The 18906-nt window shown below is 42.1% G+C and overlaps 1 protein-coding gene across 2 annotated transcripts in view; it reads left to right on the forward strand.

Annotated features, from left to right (window-relative positions):
- Positions 1 to 18906, forward strand: part of LOC6035466 (protein rhomboid) — a 157190-nt gene that overhangs the window by 116338 nt on the left and 21946 nt on the right. The window contains exon 1 of one of the 2 annotated variants that reach the window (XM_038263015.1): positions 10132 to 10685. The exons of the other annotated variant lie outside the window; for it this stretch is intronic. The gene's annotated coding sequence lies outside the window, so the exon portion shown is untranslated. Of the gene's footprint in view, positions 1 to 10131; positions 10686 to 18906 lie in introns of those variants that run through there. 2 annotated transcript variants of the gene reach the window in all.

Here is an 18906-nt window from a genome sequence, read left to right on the forward strand (position 1 = left end):
GAAATAAGTTGAGTTTTAAAAGAAATCTTCTGTGGAAAACGATATTTGCCATTTTGGCAAGAGGACCAAAAACTAATTTCATTTAATTTTTTTAAAAGAAGTAGTGGTTGATTGCACTTTTATCATTATTTTATCGTTTTTTTAGATATGGCGGTTTGAAAAAAATGTTTAAAAGAGATTTTTGATTTGATAGTACCACCCATTAGCCTTATATAATTTCAGCTTGATAAGAGAAGATCAACTGGTAATAAGTAGTGTTTTGTGCAAATTTGGTTTTTCTATTTGTGTCATCCATCTTGACTACATTTTTGAAGGGAAAAATAGATTTTTAAAAGTTCATGTATTTAATTTTAACAGTTATTATTGAATTTAAAAATATTAGAGGTATCAAACACTTCGAAAATCAACTACAGTAATATTATCTTCCCCAACACAGAGGCCACCACTGGCGTGTCAGTCATACCGTCTGACACGCACTCACGCACGCTACTGTTGGGGTAAAAGTAGCATGTTTCCCAGCAGCAATCCGCAGCAGTGGTCAGTTCCGCGTGTCCAAACACCTGTCCCCTCCTAGGCGGCATCGGCACGGGGAAAAGTCCTCCTTTGTAGTTCCGTTCCGTTCCGCAACTTTCCTTCGCTTAGATCACATCATCAGTCGCGTTCCAAAAATAAAAAAAGAGCGACCGAAAAGCATTTCAAGCTCGAAAATTATCAAACAGGGAAAAAACGCGCGACCTTTTGATGTGGACAGGCCGCCGACGCCGCCACTAATTCAATTCCGCCGAAAAATTACCCCCGAAATATTCTCCGTCCAGGGTTCGTCATTATTGTTTGTTTTTGTTTGCGGTGAACTGAACACGCGCGCGTGGGGTTTATTACCTACTCACTAGGCACCACCTGTCTTGAGAGACCCTATAGAGCCGAGGTCCCATTCGTCAGTCATGAGAGCGAAAATTCATATCTCGCGTTTTGTAGGGAATGAAAAAAAAATGTCTGAGGGAAACCCTATTCAACAGACACGTCCGTCACGAAGGCGATTTTAATGAGACAACGCGGCTTATTTGTTTACGTACGTGAAGGCAAACTATTATTCTTTTGGAAAATTCTTTACGAAATTCTTAGATGTTGTGATTTTTTTTAAAGAAGAAGTTGTTTTTATCCTCGCAAACCCACACATGACTAAAACAAATCTGTATTTTTTTTTCGAAAGATGTTTATTTTTGTACAGTAATTTTTTTTTCAAAATCGGTCCATTTTATTATTCGGAACACTTTTGTGATGATTCGACCCTACTATTTTTAGGACCTTTATTTGGACATTCTCTTGCTATTTCACTAGTAAAAGTAATACTTTTTAAACAAAAACTGCATTTCAAGACTATTTTATCCAGAGCAGCAAAACACTGCCTCCAAATTGCCTGTTCCATGATTGTGGGATGTTATTCTGCCTACCACAATTGTGGAACACCTGAATTTAACTGATATTTTCACAAAAAAGTTATCAGACCATTCATAAAACATTACTAAGCATGAGTTTTATTGGTTTCAGAGTGCAAAGTCATTATTTTGTAAAAAAATATGTACTCCTGGAGAGATAAAAAAGTTTGTTTACATCGTAAGAAAAAAGTGTTCCGAATTTGTGGATTTCAAGGGTCAATGTTTTTCTTTGAAAACTTGATATAAAAAGTAAAAATGTACAGCCGGTCTATACATCAATCGAATGATCGCAAGAAAAGCTTTCACATGAAGGTAAATGCAAATCATTATGTTCAATTATCGATTTAATATGATTTGTTGAAAATTGGCCGATCTGTAAACTGTTCCGAATATGAGGGATGACTGTACTTGAAAAACACAAAATCACAAAATTTAATCACATTCCTTGTAGTTGGAGTCATCAATAACGTACAAACCGCAAATTCTTCTCCTTTTTGTCAAAGGTACCGTTACAAAATCTCACAAAATGACGATTATTGAATTATATTTATTGTTCTAGGAATCATAAAACGGAACACACATAGCTTCGACAGGTTGTAAATAGAAACAGTTTATACAAAAAACTTTGCAATAAATATAACTGATGACTCGCAACTACCTAAAAATCATCAAAGTTTATAAAAAGCTAAGAAATTAAAAAAAAAACTTTTTGAAAAAATATTATTTTCCATCGAAAATATGACATTCCTCAAGCTTTTAGAGCCTTGAAACGCTGGTGCAATTTTACAGGTTATTATTGTCAGTTCTACAACTTTGTAGAATATTATTACACTCTCAAAAATCATCCTGCAAAGTCACAAAAATCACAAAATTTTAAAATGAAGTTACCCTTCTGGGTTAATTTCAGATTCGAATAGTACATATAATTGCCCTTCTAATGACATATCCCACAATCTTTAAGGGGAGACGTTTCATTTTTCTACTTTTTTTTTATGCAAAATACGTATTTCCGTAACAAATTTATCGTCTAATTTACGAGACATTTATTGAAAATTATTTGACACCAAATTTCTATAACCATTTTGAGCTGCAATTTACTGAAAACAAGTATTTATTCGAATGCTGAAAACTACCATACCGAGATATCAATAAATTTAATTAAGATTCGAGATCAGGGACCAAAATTGCATCTTAGTTTTAAAATTAAAAAAATAATAATATTAATTTCATTGGTGGTAGATTACTCAGACAGAAAAAAAACTCAAATATTTAACTCTCGGTTTCGTGTAGAACCAACTTTTTGTTCATATTTTTTAATGCTTTCGATAACATCAATGGGATCATCAAAAGTAGAAGAGGTGTAGCGACCTAAACTTTGACTAGCACCCTACAACCGAAAGGGGGTCCTAGAACAAAACCCAAAATAGGTACTAAAAAAATATGAATCAACACGTGAGGTTTGCTTCAGGCAGGCCGCAAAAGATTAATTATTGTATCATGAACGAGCATTAACAAACAAAGGGTCATTGTTGCGGGTGAAATGGATATCGTACATAATACCGTTTTGAATGGGATCTTGAGCGGGAGCGTTCAGCACCGGTCACGGCTGTCCATTTCTTAGAAGAATAACACGGTTATTGTTACGTGGCCAAGGTTTTTTGTTTCCGATTTTAATGTGCCATGAAACCACAATTCGCCGTTGTGCGTGGTGGAATACTTGAACTGAAATTATAAAAGGTAGGGGAAGATTCAATTAATTAGGTAAACTTTAAAACTCAATAAAAGTTAAAACAATTTTTATCAATTTCAACATAAATTTCGAAATAAAATATGAAATACAAAGTAAAAATCTGCTTTGTTCACAAACCTGGCCCCAGAAATTAGACCCACAAGCACAAATCTTCGCAACAGCCCACTATTTGTATACATGATCAAACAAAAGCATCTGGTAATTACCTTAAACAAACACGTCCGAGCCTAATTGATTTAGGAGGTCCTACGTCCTACCTGCTGCTACCTCTCTCCAAGGTGTACCGTATCGGCTTTGTGTTCTGCATGTCCACCTCTGCTCGAAACCCACACTAATTCCAATCAGCATTGTTTATTTTTCCACTTAGTTGCAAATGTTTAGAAAGCTATAGGATTTCGTACATTTTTACGTTGTTGATCCCTGACCGAAAATAAAAGAGAAGAAGTGAAAAAAAACCTTCGGAGACAAAAAGGAAAATGCCGCAAAAAAAGCTTAAGAAAGGACGATTGCCACCGCAGCGGAGGCAATTTCAGGACGTGATGACAACAAAAAAGATTATCGAATCCTTTACCTTCTCGTTTTGGTGTGTGTTGTGTGCCTTGTAGACCTTGACGACGACGACGATCCGACGACTCACAGAGAATTTATCTTTTCTCACCGAATTTGATCAACCGAAACGGAACATGGTCGAGAAGATCTCCAAAAACGTGATGGGGTTTGAGTTTGCTGCTTTCTCTACACCTCACCATATATCCCGGGAAAGGAACAAAGTTTTACATTACAATATAAAAACTCTTTGGACGGTCTCCTGCATAAATAAGCCGGAGCCAGAGCCTGGCTTTTGATTTATGGCGAAAGTACGAGCCAGAATGGTAAACATCTATTTTTGGGGAATTCCCAACAGTGCGTGGGAGAGAGGATGCGAATCGTTGGCAGTGACGAATAGCTAACACTTGTCAGCAGATCGCACTCATTTGGAAGCATGGATACTTTGAAAATTGTTAATAAATACAACACAGAATATTTGTCTGAATGTTTTTTTGAAAAAAACTATTAGGAAAAAACGTTAATAGCTCAATTAAAATTTAGAGAATATCGATAATCATTTTGACCAACTTTTGTTCTACAATAGTAGTGTATGAAAGAAGTTGCAAAAAAAAGTTTATTTTTAATTTAATTCAATTTTTATTTCATCAGACAGATTAGAGCTTTGGATTTCCTAACAACTACAAACTAGTGTTGGATGATAAAATATGTTATGTATAAATTATTGAAAAGGTTTAACAAAAGTTGTAAAATTAAGCAAAAACCCCTTCTTCAACGAATAAGGTTTTTTAGCACGAGTCGACGATGTTTAACGAGTTTTGCAGTGAACTATTTTATTTGGAAATTCCGAAAAACACCCTTTGAATTTGATTATTTTATTTGTTTCAAACTTCAAATTTGTATCGAAAAGTATTAATGTTCAACTTTTTAGCACTCAAATAGATGCTGAAATAGTAGTTTATGCAACAAGTTGCAAGAAGAAGTTTTTTGTCAGCACGAGTCTTACATTTATTCAACGAGGTTCACCGAGTTGGATGAATAGGAAGAGTGCTGAAAAAATCAAGTTTTGCAACGAATTCTTTACTTTTGTTTTGCAATTCTGAAAAACACACTTTTAATGGAATTGTAAGTCAACTGTCCATGTATTAAGTCAATTTACCGTTTAAATCAAAAAAAGTCGAAAAGTGTTACTTTTCGAAACAAGTGCTGAAAAGTTCAACTTTTCAGCACCCATTTCAGTGCTGAAAAGTGTTACTTTTCAGCATTTATTTTGAAATGTGTTGTTATTCGATTCTATTATTTTGGTACAGAAAAGTAGGTTATTTCGTCGTTCAAGAATGACAGGAAAAGTAAGTAGTTTCACGACCGAATTGGAAAAAGAACTTTTCAGTACTTAAAAGTACTGTAATATTTTTTTGGCGATGAAAAGTAGGTCAAAATGACTTTCGAGATTGACAAGAAAGGTAAATAGTTTCAAAACTATGTTTCTCTTGTTTTGTTATTTTGCCATTTTTTATTTTTAAATTGGTATTTATCTTATTTTAAATGCTGACTTAAGCCACCCAGGCGAAGATCGGGAGGCTCAGGTGGGCCGGCCATGTCGCCCGAATGGACGAAAGGCAGCCTGTCAGACTGCTATTTGACCGCGCTGAACCAGCTGGCGGAACAGGCAGAAGAGCAGGGAAACCGCGCGCACGGTGGGGAGATCAAGTGAATGGTGATATCCGGAAGATCTGTAACCTGGGAAATTGGAGAGTAGCAGCACAAGACCGAGAAAGATGGAAGCGTCTTCTTGCTACAGCACGCGTACCTGGTGCGCTATGCTGATTGGTATGGTATGTATTAAGTTAAAAATATTAAAAATTAATAAGATTAAACATAAAATAAGAAAAGTGAAGTATTTCGTAGAACAATCGAAACCAAAAATATTGGCCAGTAGAAATTTGATTCTCTTGGGGTCAATCAATCTGATCGTGCGATCCCGACCGATCACCCGATTGATAGCCGCGCAATCAAGGTTGAGGCGCAAAGCATAAAGAAGCAATCAGGCAAGACAAGACAAGAAAAAAAAGCGAGCGAGAAGCTGATGCGCACCACAGAACAGTCCGTTTAGGCCGCGCGAGGCGCTTGCGCAAGAACGAGACAATCATAGTGAGCTGCGAGCAACCTCAGTTCACGCAGCTGCTAGAGCTGTGAAGGCGGAGTTTATGCTGTTTGAGGCTCTTTGCTTCTCTCTTCCTTGGTCCGGTCCGGTTCACCATGATTGGGCCTGGATGTTAGGCAAAGTGGTGAAGATATTCTGGTTCATTGGGCTCGCGTAGAGCTGGAGTTCAAACCAGTTTATTAGAAGATTGTACTGAGGTATTAAAATGATGTTTAGCTGCACCACTTTAGATTCTTGTTATTGGGTTCCGTTTTACAATTTTTAAAATTGCTAATTTAATTTAATTTCGATTTTATTTGTTTACTGATGTTTTTCCGAGTTAATTATTGAATGTAGTCTTTTCAGTGATTTCTCCACAGAGTAAGACAGAGTCACTACTGCCATTTGATTTTTGGTTCCACTTTGTGGTACATCGCAGGTACATCGCACGCCTGCTACCAGCAAACCTTATGGAGCCAAAAAATAAAATGACATTTCTTCGGACTGCTCGCTCTGTGTTACTCTGTGATTTCTCCGTCTTATTGAATGATTTGAAAAGTAGGGTAGTTATCAACCACGCATTCTCAAATTTGGGGAGAGGAGTATCTACCGGATATGATTTTGCCGGAAATTTACCAAAACCCGCACCTTTAGGGGGTTGGTCCATTAGAATGGAATCGAAAATCGTTTTTTTCAGCAACACATTTTTTGGGTCTCTTTCAGGGTCACAAACACCCTACCAAAATTTGGGAGCGATTGGTTAAGCCCACGATCGGTGCAAAGCGAATGAAATTTTTATGGGAATTACTATTTGGAAACTTGCATTTTCAAATTTTTGAATTTACAAAATTCATGTTTTATTTTTTTGTGAAACTAACACAGTAGAATGTGGATGTCCTGAACAACTCTCCTGAAGACAGTATGGTGCTAATGTGCGTCATAAAAAAGATACAGAGATTTCAAAAGTAGTGTATTGAAATAATCGGTGAAACTCATATTATTTTCCAACATTGCCAAAGCAACCATGAAATTCAAAAAAAAATGATTGTTGTTATATTTTGTAAACCTTACGTAAATTTGTAATGAAGAATTGTTCAGAAGACATTATTTAGTTAAGTTGCACCCCAATTCCCCAAATAAATTATAGTTTTTGAAAGTTTCAGCTTGACTTGGCAGTTTTGGCAAAACAAATATGATTTTTGCCGAGTATTTCGAAATGTCTCTCTTGAATGCTCTGTAACTTTTGTTAGAAGCAATTTAGCACCATACTATCTTCGGGAGAGTTGTTCAAGACATCCAGGACTTTACTTCTACGGTGTTAGTTTCATAAAATAATAAAACAAGAATTTTGTAAATTCAAAATGTGAAAATGCAGGTTTCCCCATAGTAATTTCCATACAAATTTCATTCGCTTTGCGCCAATCGTTGGCTTAAACAATCGCTCCCAAATTTTGGGAGGTTGTTTGGGACCCTAAAAGAGACCAAAAAAATGTGTTGCGGATTGGATTTATATCATTTTTAATTTTCCCATATAACTCGATTCCACCATATTGGTCCATGCCCCATACAATTTTTTTTTTTGTATGATCAATTGTCCACGAAGAGGGTTTCATTTCTTTCATAGGACATAAGTTAGACTTCAAAATTCATTTTTATATTTTACAAAAATCCAAAAGAAAAGTTGTATCATTGTTCCCAGCTTTTTTGAGTGGCTGTGTGAGAAATTTCGATTAGTGTCATCATAATTCATCAATCGAATCTGAATCTTTGAAAATCATCTAATATATGAATACATGAGAGTGATTGTTTCCCATTTACTGAGTCTCAACTTAATGGATTATATTTCTATCTATTTATTTTCTTATTTGAACTAGTTTAAACAACAATACCTAAATTACTGTGGAATGTGATAACTGTAACTTGTTTTTCTTTGCAAAATTTGTCTTTTTATTTTTTTTTATTCGTCGCTGTATGTTCCGTAGAAATAACCAAAAATAAAAATTTGGTGAGTCTGGTACTTAACACTCTGAAAGAGGGGCTATTTTCAGACATTTCGCGGGGTGAATCGAAATATTTCGCCGACGAGTCTAGCGCAACTTTTCTACGAAGTTTTTTTATTGATATTAAAAAAAAATTGTTCTGCCAAAGGCTTCAATACTGGAAATTATATTGGATTGCAAAAATCTCATGAATTTCGATTAATGTTAATAAAATCCAGATTTTTATTGCAAAAACCAAGAAGTGTCCTAATTACCCTCACAAATTTGAATGAGAGTTAAATGGACACCCTTAAGGGGTAGATTGAACATACCTAGTTTGGTAATTTGAACACCCTTTTTGAAGTTTACATAAAACCTATAACTGCTCATATTTGAAAAGATATATAAGCTTACAGTAATGATATTTTATAGAAAATCAGTTGCTCACATTGGTCCTGCTAAGGGATGGAATAATCGCAAAACAATCAATTTCGCTTGCGAACTTTCTTCACCCGTGAAAGAGAGAGGAGGCAAATCACGCAAAAGAAAATCGCTCCCGAATTTCTCCAAGAAAATCAATCTGTTGATGATTTTTTTTGTCAATTTCCTTGTCAGCACCATCTAAAATGATTAATTTCGCTTTGTTTACAAACATTGTCCATCAATATTCCGCCGAATAATCAAGATGATGATTTTTTTCAGATTCCTTTTAGGCCGCTGCAAATATTTTTCAAAGTTTATGTCACCCCCCCCCCCTTCAAAATTGGTCTGAAAATCAAGGGGCAAAAAAAAATATTTTTCCGAGAAACTTCAAAATTTCCACGAAAATAGAAGTCTAATTAACTGAAAACAATCTAAAATGCATTTTTCTGCATTGATAATCATATTTAGCATGTTTGGGCTTGTTTAAAAATGTTTTGAATCTTTATGAAATTCCAATGTACAGCACCGCAAAAAAAAAATATTTTTCGCATAAAATAAAATTTTCGTCAATATTCTTAGATATTTTGGAAAATAATGATGGCAAAACAACTGGACAGGTGTATACTGCCCCTGATCGCATAAATGTCCCATATGCATTTTCATCACTTTTGAGTTATTGATGATAATTTTCTTATGAATATCATTTGGTCGAAAATGTATTGCAGATAAGGCCGTTGCAAATATTTTTTTTAAGTTTATGTCCCTCGGCTCTGTCCAAAGTCGAGGGGGCAAAAAAATAGAAAAAAAATGAAATTACAAGCCTAGGTTTCAACAAAAGTGTGTTTTAAAATGTTTTTTACACGTGTCCAGTTCCTTTCCAATCATTTCGTTTCAAAATATCGAGGTATTAATAGAATTTATTTTCGCGACATTTTCGGGGTGACATAAACTTTGAAAAATATTTGCAACGGAGAAGTCAAATCATTTCAAATCTTTATTCATTTAATTATTACAATCTCAATTTTCAAATAAAATTAGTAGAATTAGTAAAACACAAGCAACTTTAACATTCATTCTCCACCCTTTCTTTACACATTTTTGGGATTCAACCGTGCGCCCCAAACTTTTTTACTAGTCGGCGCCACTGGCTCCGTCCATCGGGTTCTTGGAGTTAAACTGCCAGTTTACTGCAACTTTCTCTGGACAGTACACGAAGAATGATTGCTCAAGATGTGATGTAATTGTTACATTGGTCTTGACAATTTTGTGACTTGTGAACCAATCCAATTAATTATTTACACAACAATCTTTCGTCAACCTCGATCCAAACCCACTGTGCTTATTTCCTTTTTGTCCTTCCTCCTTGAGCGTGAGCTCCCCCAACTAAGAGGGTGAGTGCTTTCTCTCCTAAGAGGGCACTCGCCTCCGCTCACTCCGCTCTCAATTCAATTCCGATTCCAATTTCAAACACCTTTTTTGCCTCAGGCCTGCCCAAGAAGCGGCAGCAGCAGCTTCAACACAACCTGCCTTCTGTTTTGCTGCCGCTTTTTTCTGCCTCCATCCTCCGAAGACTGACTTACAGAAAAAAAATCATAAACAGAGAGTGAGTGCTGCTGAGCGCTGAGTTCTGGTAATAGAGTCGACTACCGTTTTTTTTTTCGGGTTCCCCTGCTTTGGTCTGCTGCTTCTTCGCCCCGCACATGCTGCCGGCTCTTGCTCAAGTTTTGTGTGTTTTTTCTTTTGTGCGGAGTTTCTCCGGCCGAGCTCGTTCTCGTACTTCCTCATTCGAACACATTAAGGTACGACTGACTGACTCTCTTTCTACACTACACACAAAACTTGCGCGTATCGCGCTGAACCGAACCAGTCAATCGCTAGACATCGTCGGGAGTGGATCGCCGCACGTCCAAACCAACCAAGCACGGGGCTCGTGTGTTCTCTGTTCCTCTTCTCCTTGCAGTTTTCGTTCTGACGTTCAGGACGTTCTGAAGCGTTTGCGGCTTAGCCGGTTTAAGTGAGAGGAGGTTTTCTTGGTCGTTCCCGAATATCCAGGTGTATCGAAGGAAGTTTTTGAGCGATTTTGGGGAGTTTTGGTGGTGAATCGAAGAAATTTCGAAAAAAGTGCGTGAACGTCGCCAGTTTTGAGTGTGGGGGTCCAATAAATCGAGCAATCAATAGAGAGTGAGGAATAAATTCTCAGGAAAAAACAAAAAAGCAAAAAAGTGTGTCCTCGATTGCTGCAGCAGCAAAAGCAAAAGTGAAGTGAACCGAATTTTATTGAGGCAATTTGGCCGCTCGGAACGGAAGTAGCAGACCGAGAGCGAGTTCTTGCAGCCCACAGTTCCGGAAGGAAGCTCGAGGAAACTAGAAATTTTATTCACTCCCACTTCTGGATACGATAGCAATGGGTAAGTTTGGGGGCGAAGAATGAGGTTTTAGGGCGAAATAAGGGAGTTGTGCAATTTATTGCCGGTTTTTGTGCTATTTCAGTTTGAAGTTATGTTTTCCAGCTGAAATTTGAAGTTTGTTTGAGCGTTTTCGAGTAAATTGCTTGATTCTTCCCTAAAACGCCAATTTCACAAATCTAACATTTTTCAATTTTAGAACTTAAATTTTCTTATTGAACTAATTGAAGTCTTTTTATTTATTTAGATAAAAGAAAGTTTTGATATTATCAGCACAGTGGAAGACCCCTTGTTCAATGTCAATGTTACAGTAATTAGAACATTTGAAAATGGCCTGACTACAACTTTATGGTTAATTTGACAAGGCTTGTTTACATTTAAAATAAAAAGATTCGGCAAATTTTGAAGATCTTTACAAACATGTAAATAGAACCCAAATTCAAAATTTGACAATTTTTTTTAAAGAACGTTTGTCATACTTATTCCAAGCGCAGTGATGAACCCCTCGTTTAACGAAACGTCATTGAGGCTACAAGTTTCTTCAAGTAACTGAAGAAATCAATAGAAAAGTGATTACCCTCTTACATTTAGCTGATTTTTAAGGCTAAAATTGATTTTTCTTACTTTTTTATCCTTTCTTCAAGTACTTGTCATAACTTTTACTTGACGTTCAACGAGGGGTGCATAGCTGGTCAACTGATTTGTAATATTTGCGTTTTTTTTAGCGAAAATATTACAAAGATCATAAATTTTCACAATGTTCCTATTTATTCATTCTGCTACTTGTAAATAAACAAACCGATTTTGACGTTTAACGAGGGGCGCCACACTGCACTTAGAATTAGATGTTCTAATTTGTCTAATTTTGACAGCTAGTGAGTAAGTTTCATTACTACAGCGTTGATTGACCTTAGATTTGTCATGATCAAAGCTGATTAACGTTGAACAGACTTGACTCAAGAATCAACCAATCGCAAACTGTCAAAATTGGGCAGAATTTGGTGGAAATTTCAAGAACATCCTCCTATCACTTTCAACGTGACTTCAAGAAAACAAAAGAATGTTGTCAACCAGAAGAATCGCATTATCTTCCCCCTCTCGAAATCCTTCTCCAAACCTTAAGATCCCCCTTAATCCCACTTGATTCGGGTCGTAACTTATGGCTATTGCTCCGTCCCCGTAGATTACCCTCCGCAAGTCCATTTGCGGCCCCAAGCAGGCTCAATTATTTCCCCCCAAATCAAATTAAGCTCGCTTTCGGTCGGTTGTAACTCGCCGGATTGCCGGGCACGAGAGTGGAACGGTACTGCCCGGACCGTCGGAAGCCCGTCGGAGGCCCTACACCGCGCGCGTTTTTATGTAATTAAACAACATTAGCGAAAATTTTCGAATTGCGATTAGAAAGTTTGGATTTTTTCTCAACGCTTTTCTCCGGCGCTGTTTTGGCGGTTGCAAATAAAGGTCTCGCAGCTCTATTATTTCTGCGCGCCATTAATGTAAACAAGCTGTAAAGCTGTCAAAACTGCGCGCAGAGTGAGGTTACGCGCCCCCGATTTTCGGTACCGAGGGGTTCAACAGTTCCCATTTCGAGACCTGGCGGTTTCATCGCGCGCGCGCGTAGGCGCCCCCGCTCCGCTTTGGAGTCGTTAAAGAGGTGTCTTAAGAGAGTCTGAAACGTCAAACGTCGCGCGTGGCTGACGCGTCAGCGTCTATTGTTGTGGGTTCTCGTTAGGGAGGGGGAGGGCGCTGAGGGCGCCCCAGCTTCGCTGGATGAATAATTGAATCAATTTTGTTTATTTCCCACGCACTTGTCAATCCCCCCGACGGTATTGCACGACCTGGATCGATGATGGGCATGACGCCAATGGAGAAATCTTTCTCCGCCAAGCGGGACTCTCCACAGTCGGCACTCACAAATCCATGAATGAGCCAACTTCCATAAACTTCTACCTCTCGAGATCTACCTACTCGGCGCAGCGGTTCGTCGCACCTACACTCCCGGGTTGCCGGATAAATAGATCTTTCTCCCTTCAAAGCAAAAAAAAAAAAAAAGCGGATCGTATTGATTGTCCGACCCCCTGCGTCCGGGACCTCAGCCCTCCCGAAGTTCATTCATAAAAAAGCGGACACCTAGAGCAGAGAGACGCCCTCCGTCCTCCGCTGTGTTTCGCAACGTTGTCAGCCAGCAGCAATAACAGAAACTAGCGTGCGCGCTCAATCCGACCGAGAGTTCACGATCAAACACGTCTGGACATGTGCGGCGAACGCCGCCGCCGATTAATAACCGCGACAGCTCGCTTTAGACGCGTGACCTTCAAGCTGCAGCTGGGCGAATTTGGTCTGGAGTTGCGGATTTTAAACAGTTGGCGCCCTCCCGGGCGCTGAGCGCCCCCGGAGGGCGCCAATTAGGGCAATTTCCGCTTCAATTGAGTGTAAACGGTCTAATTAGTCCGAAAATAACCTCAAAATACATTATGCAGGCCTCTAGTACAAGTTGATTGCTGTTTTGCAAAGCGCCCCGTTCAGGTCAGGTAGGTCACCTGCTCGAATTCCCCGGAACTCCCGGCTATCGATTGCCGCGCGGACTCTCGCTGTAGATACGTGCAAGGTCGCATGACTCAACGCTGCTGCAGACGGAACTGAATACGCTGCACTCGCCGGTCACGAGTTGAGAAATTCCAGCGCATACGTCACCGCTCGCGCGCTCTTGGCATACTTTCAGTCTCAGGGGGTGACGCGTCACCCCTGCGTCTAGGATGGTCAGCCCGAGGGTGATGTAACACTCCGGTGTCACTGAACTCTCGCGGGTGGAGTTGCGATTTCGCGAATTGGTCAATTCTTGAAGCCAAGTGGCTCATGACTAATACCGCGGACGTGTTTTGACAGGTATTCCGGAATGCGTTGGCGGTACTTTCCCGAGGTGCCCTATCTTATCTCGCCAACTAGCTTGTTTACTTTCAACGGGGCGCTTTACGCAATCACTGCGCGGGGCGTAGCCCCGCAAGCCGCCCCTTTCCAGCGGTCGTCTTCACTCGCCCAATTTGGCAATCTTATTAAATCAATTTAAACGGAAAATCGAAGATTGCACCAATTTCAGCCGGGGCTTTGGAGGTCCGCGCCGCCGCCACTGGAAATTGAATTGTGAAAACTCGTTTCTATTATTTGCCCCTCAGCGCAGCGCAGCTACGGGGTGGCATTGGCGTGTTGATTGCCTCCGTTGTTGCTGCCGCCACCGTGTGCCTTATTAATTATGGCGAAATGGCCAAATCAGCGCCCAATTGGTTACTCTGCGAGGGAACCTCATTTGGACGGCGCAATACGGCCGTAGATTACGTACACGAGCACGCTAAAGAGGGCCAATTTTTTAAACTCACACGTCTTGGACCTTTTGGAAAACATAATGGAAGGGGGGGGAGAGAAGACTTTACGTGGGAATTCATGTCGGCCACGACAAGTACCTCGGCGAGACCTCGGGAGCGGAAATAAATATCGAATAAAGATAATTGTCCCTCGGTGCAGCGGTGCGGAACGAGTGTGTAATAACGTGGGAGGAATTTCCGGTGAAGTGGTTCACCTCGTCGCGGCTGACAGTTGTTTATTTGAGAACCATTGCGATGCGACACCTTAAACGGGTCACCACTTTGAACTCGATCAATAGCCGGTGAGGTTTGCCGGTTAGGGCGTCGTTTGAGGCTTGGGATCTTCAGCGCCACTCCACGAATCAAGTGTAGTTCGGAGAACTCACTTTCAAAACCTAGAACCGTCAAAATTGATCGATTTCGAAGAAATGGCGCGACATCTGACCGACATTCGAGCGAACAAACGGTAGCGGAGCTACGCCCCCCTACATGGGGTGACCCCCGAAAGCGTGACTGACATCGCGTGACACGCGATTGCTGAATTTGTCTAGCGACAACCTCATTTTGAGTGTTTATTGGTGGTTGGGAAAAGGTCACCGGATCTTCGGGCTCGTTTCAAAACGAGGAGTTTGACCTTCTCAAATTGAGTCGACGTTCGAGCTGTCAGAATTTCGACTTTCCCTGCGTCGACTTGACGCTCGACAAAAGGTGTGACACGGGTAATTCTCACGTTCCGTTCGGCAAACACGAGATCCCCGACGCGACTAGAATGGCCCCATTTGTTGTGTTGTCGCCCAGTTGAACAACCTCCCTCCCCCCTTGGGGGGGAGGGGTTCTAGAAGCGCCCTCCCCAGTATTGTTCGTCGACATTCCAGCCAACACTTGTTCCGACACATCGGGGTGGGACGAACAAAAATCAAATGAGCTGTCAATATTTGCCGTAGATTAAACAGTTTGCTCAGTAATTATGCCATACATTGTGTTACGCCCCGGCTCTGTTTACATCCCAGGGCCCCGGGAACTAGGGATTTTCTCACTGTGTCGTGCGTGTGTCGTCTTCGACGACGACGGTTCTGTTTGCATACAAATGGGTCAGAGAGCGGGCGCGTTTGTTTTGTAAACAAACCGCTGTCGCGTTGACACTTGGCGAGGGGGGCGCCACTCCGTGCCGTTCTTTCCCGAACTCTGTGTTTATTCAGAAGCCTCGGCGTTGTCCATTTCGGGAAGATTTCGCGACAGCAGCTTCGCTGCGCAGTTTTATTATTTATTTTTTTTCGGGACTCCGCTTCCAGAACCTTTATTTATCTTTTCGTTTTGCAGAAGCTGGCATTTCTCAATTCCTCGCGTACCGCTGCGCGCGGTACGTGGGCCCGCGGGAACATTTGTCACTTTGCGCGTTCGCCGACTGCCGGGGCCAAAGTGCAACCCCGGGCATTGTCTGAGCGAGCGCGAGATGTGGTGGCCGGTTTAGCGCCTTCGGGCATATTTATTCGTCCTTTGTTTCGCGCAGGTTCACCGTTTTATCATATTTCGTGGTGAGGTGCGCCGGCGCGCGAGTGTCCGGCCCCTCGGCTGTCACTCAGTTTCTCACTGCGCGATGTCACGTCGTCGCGGTCGCGGTAATATAGTTCAGCGGCGGGATGATGGGGGCTGACATGGCGCGCTATTGTGTCGCGCGCGCTGCTGTCATCGGCTAGGAATCCTTTTCGCAGAGTCGGCTTTCCCCTTCGTGTCGATGTCATTATTGTAATTTCATGGATTGTAAAGAAGGATCGGAGCGCGACCCGGTGGTGACAGTTTTGGGAATGGGGAAGAAGGGGACAGTTTGGGAAGGGAATCGATAATAAAAGAAATCAACATATCAATAAATGATTTTATATGGAGGGACGACGACCGGTTCGTTCCGGGGTCCCGTCGCCGCAACAATGGCCCGGCAAGGAGGCGAAGGTCGGTTGGAAAGGGAGGAGGAGGAGGACCGGTAGGACAAAAACAAACAAGAACCGATTGAGGAGTAATTTTTCGCCCGGCGACGATCGCCGGGGCTCGTTTTGCCTATTGTTTGGGTGTTTTGACAGCAGAAAAGCCGATTCTAGTTTTATGACGGGTTTTAACCTCAATTTCTGGTTCCGCTTAGCTTTTCGCACCAACATCTGGAATCTGGGAATAATTTTATTGAACGGAATTTTAAAATGCCCGCCGCTAGGTGTCGCGCAGGTTTGACAGCTGCCCGGTGGGCGGGCAACACATTCCGTCACGCGGCAGGGTCGCCCCCCTCGCGCTCATTATCATTCCGGTGAATTGTTTTTCGTCGGTTCAGATTTCTGTGGAAAGCTCGAAACGCACCGGGCGTTCATACCTACCTGTTTTCTTCATGTTTCGCTCTGATTCAGGCGCGCGCGTTCGCGCTCGCGATTTTGTGTTAAGCTCACTTGAGCGCAACGGGCTTTAGCCTCATTAGAAATGCACACTGGGAGAAACCGAATGCACATCGGCGAGGTAGGTTACTCGCGCGCGGTTGCAGTTGGCTGGCTGAGTGCTGATTTTCACGCTCATTAACCGAAAGGTTTGCCAACAAGGTGTTGTGAACACACTCGTTTTGGGGGCGCTTTCAGCGATTCGATAGCCGAGATTCTGGACAGGTGGCGAGTTGGTAGTCTGTTTGATCTCGTCAGGTATCGAACTTGTCCTAGTTCGATTCGATATCTCAATGACCTCCCTTTGACGTCTGAATGACCTAAGTTCAGCTTTCGAACTCGCTACCCTTTGACACTTGTCACAGGTATCGAATTGGTGACAGCTAGACGGAGTTGTCTCACCGGATGCAAAGAGGAAGAATCCCGGTGGTTCGTTTCGTTTTCGTGGTGCACCGCACATAATATGATTATGAATATAAATAAAAAAGTAAGGACGGAACCGACGACGAACATCAACACCAAAACGAAATAATAAAAAACACGCGATCCGGTAATGCGCCCATGAATGAATGATTCATGCGATCGTTCTGCGGGTGTTGGTACACAAATCATGCGCTGCTCATAAAAATATTTGACTCCTGCGGGCGCGTCAATGGAAATTTGATACCCTCCGACAAAGGCCGGGTCAGGTGAGAAATGGCCGCTATCGTGGTTCACCGATCTCTGGGTGAGATGAGACAATGTTGCACCCGTTAAACGGCGAACTGGTGCACCGCCGGCGGCAAGTTTATGATTTTTAAACGGCCTACGTGCTAACGGTTCCAAAGTGGGAAGACCTTCGGACGAAACGGGAACGTTGAACTCCGAAAACGCTGTCGCGCCAGCGATTCCCATGGTCATGACACTTGCGCTCGCAGGAAGTACCGTAATATTTCCTCTTGACATTCCAAAAATGATCTCAAAACCCCCTCTCCAGATGATGATTGACATTGCCATTAGCTGGGGAAGGCTTTCCCACTGGTCTCCAGCGTGTACCTCTCCGTAAACTACCCAGGATTGAGTTATTAAAACCAATTCCGTTCCCATAGCGCTTCGCGTTCCGGGACAAATTAAGCTCTTTACGTCCCGGTTTTGTTTTTGTTGAGTAGCGCGGACATCTCCCGGTCATTGTTTTCTTCCAAAATATCTCGACAAAATCTACCACTTCTTCAGAGTTTGAAGATGCCCTAACCTCTCATCGATTACTCCATTAGTATGCAAAGGAGGAATCGAGAGTACACGGATTCTTCGCGCGGTGACATACGGGCCCCGTCGTAAGAATCGCGTCATCTCGGCGGTGTGAGAACCTCCGACGGAGATGCTCCAGGAACCCCCAAACGAGTCGGAGGAGCCGACCCCGCGGAGGAGCCGACAACGAGAAGAAAAGCAAACACAAAACCTCCCGGGCACCTCGCTTATAGTCTGATTATTTGTATGTAAATATCGAGTGGGAATGGAGCTTGTTTACGATCGCCGTGCTCCGTGGTGTTTTCGCCCACACAGATTGTTTGTGTTGGTGCTGTTGTTGCTTCGCTGAGCACCAACCCATCGGCGTGGATCTTGGCGAAGAAGTCGCGGCGCATGCAGCTTCCATCGTGTCGCACCCCTCTCCCGACTGTCATGCTCTACTTGCTCGAATTTTCCCCATTTCCAATTGACTAATTGAATCAATTTACCCCATTCTCCACCTTCTCTCAATCGCGAGGTAAGCACAAAAGTGTGTGTGTGTGTGCGTGAGAAAATCCACTTTCCAATATTGGGTTGCCTCGATCGATGATCACCGGAAAAGAACGCGGCCGCAAAGCGAACCCGCCGATAAGCCCCTCGGTTCCGAAGATGTTAGATCTCCCCGGAGAATGGTTAAATCGGAGCTAAATAGAGACATAAAGAAGGCCCTCCGCCGCGCCGCGGGTTCCCGATAATAACCTGAACGAAAATCGGTAATTATAATTCCTGAGTGTGTGTGCGCGCCCCTGCTCTGAAAATCGGATTCTTAAAACAAAATCGTGAGAACGCAGTAGTGTACCCCTCGGTCGGTTTGACAGCTGCGCGCAAAACAATCACACACCAGCTGATCGAAGCAATCGTAAACATTGCCAATCGGAACAGTCCCGAATCCGCTCCAGCTGTGAAAAGACACCGAAGTTGTACGTAAAACCACCATCTTTCGAGCGGCAGCTCGAAAATTACCCGAAATCAGCTGATTGCACGGTGCAGATAGCGCCCCCGACCTCAAGAAAGGTGTCGGGGAACGCACTGCGGAGCGGGGGAAGTAATGACTGCGAGTACTGCCTGCGTGTGAACTAGAGCTCCCAAAAGTGGTGGCCACTCTGCGGTGGCGGCGGAGTCTACCCTGAAGTGGCTAATTCCGGGTAATTTTCCTTTGTTTTTACTCCCATTTCCCCACGGAAA

This window comes from Culex quinquefasciatus, chromosome 3 (genome assembly GCF_015732765.1).
Source record: "Culex quinquefasciatus strain JHB chromosome 3, VPISU_Cqui_1.0_pri_paternal, whole genome shotgun sequence".
NCBI lineage: Eukaryota > Metazoa > Arthropoda > Insecta > Diptera > Culicidae > Culex > Culex quinquefasciatus.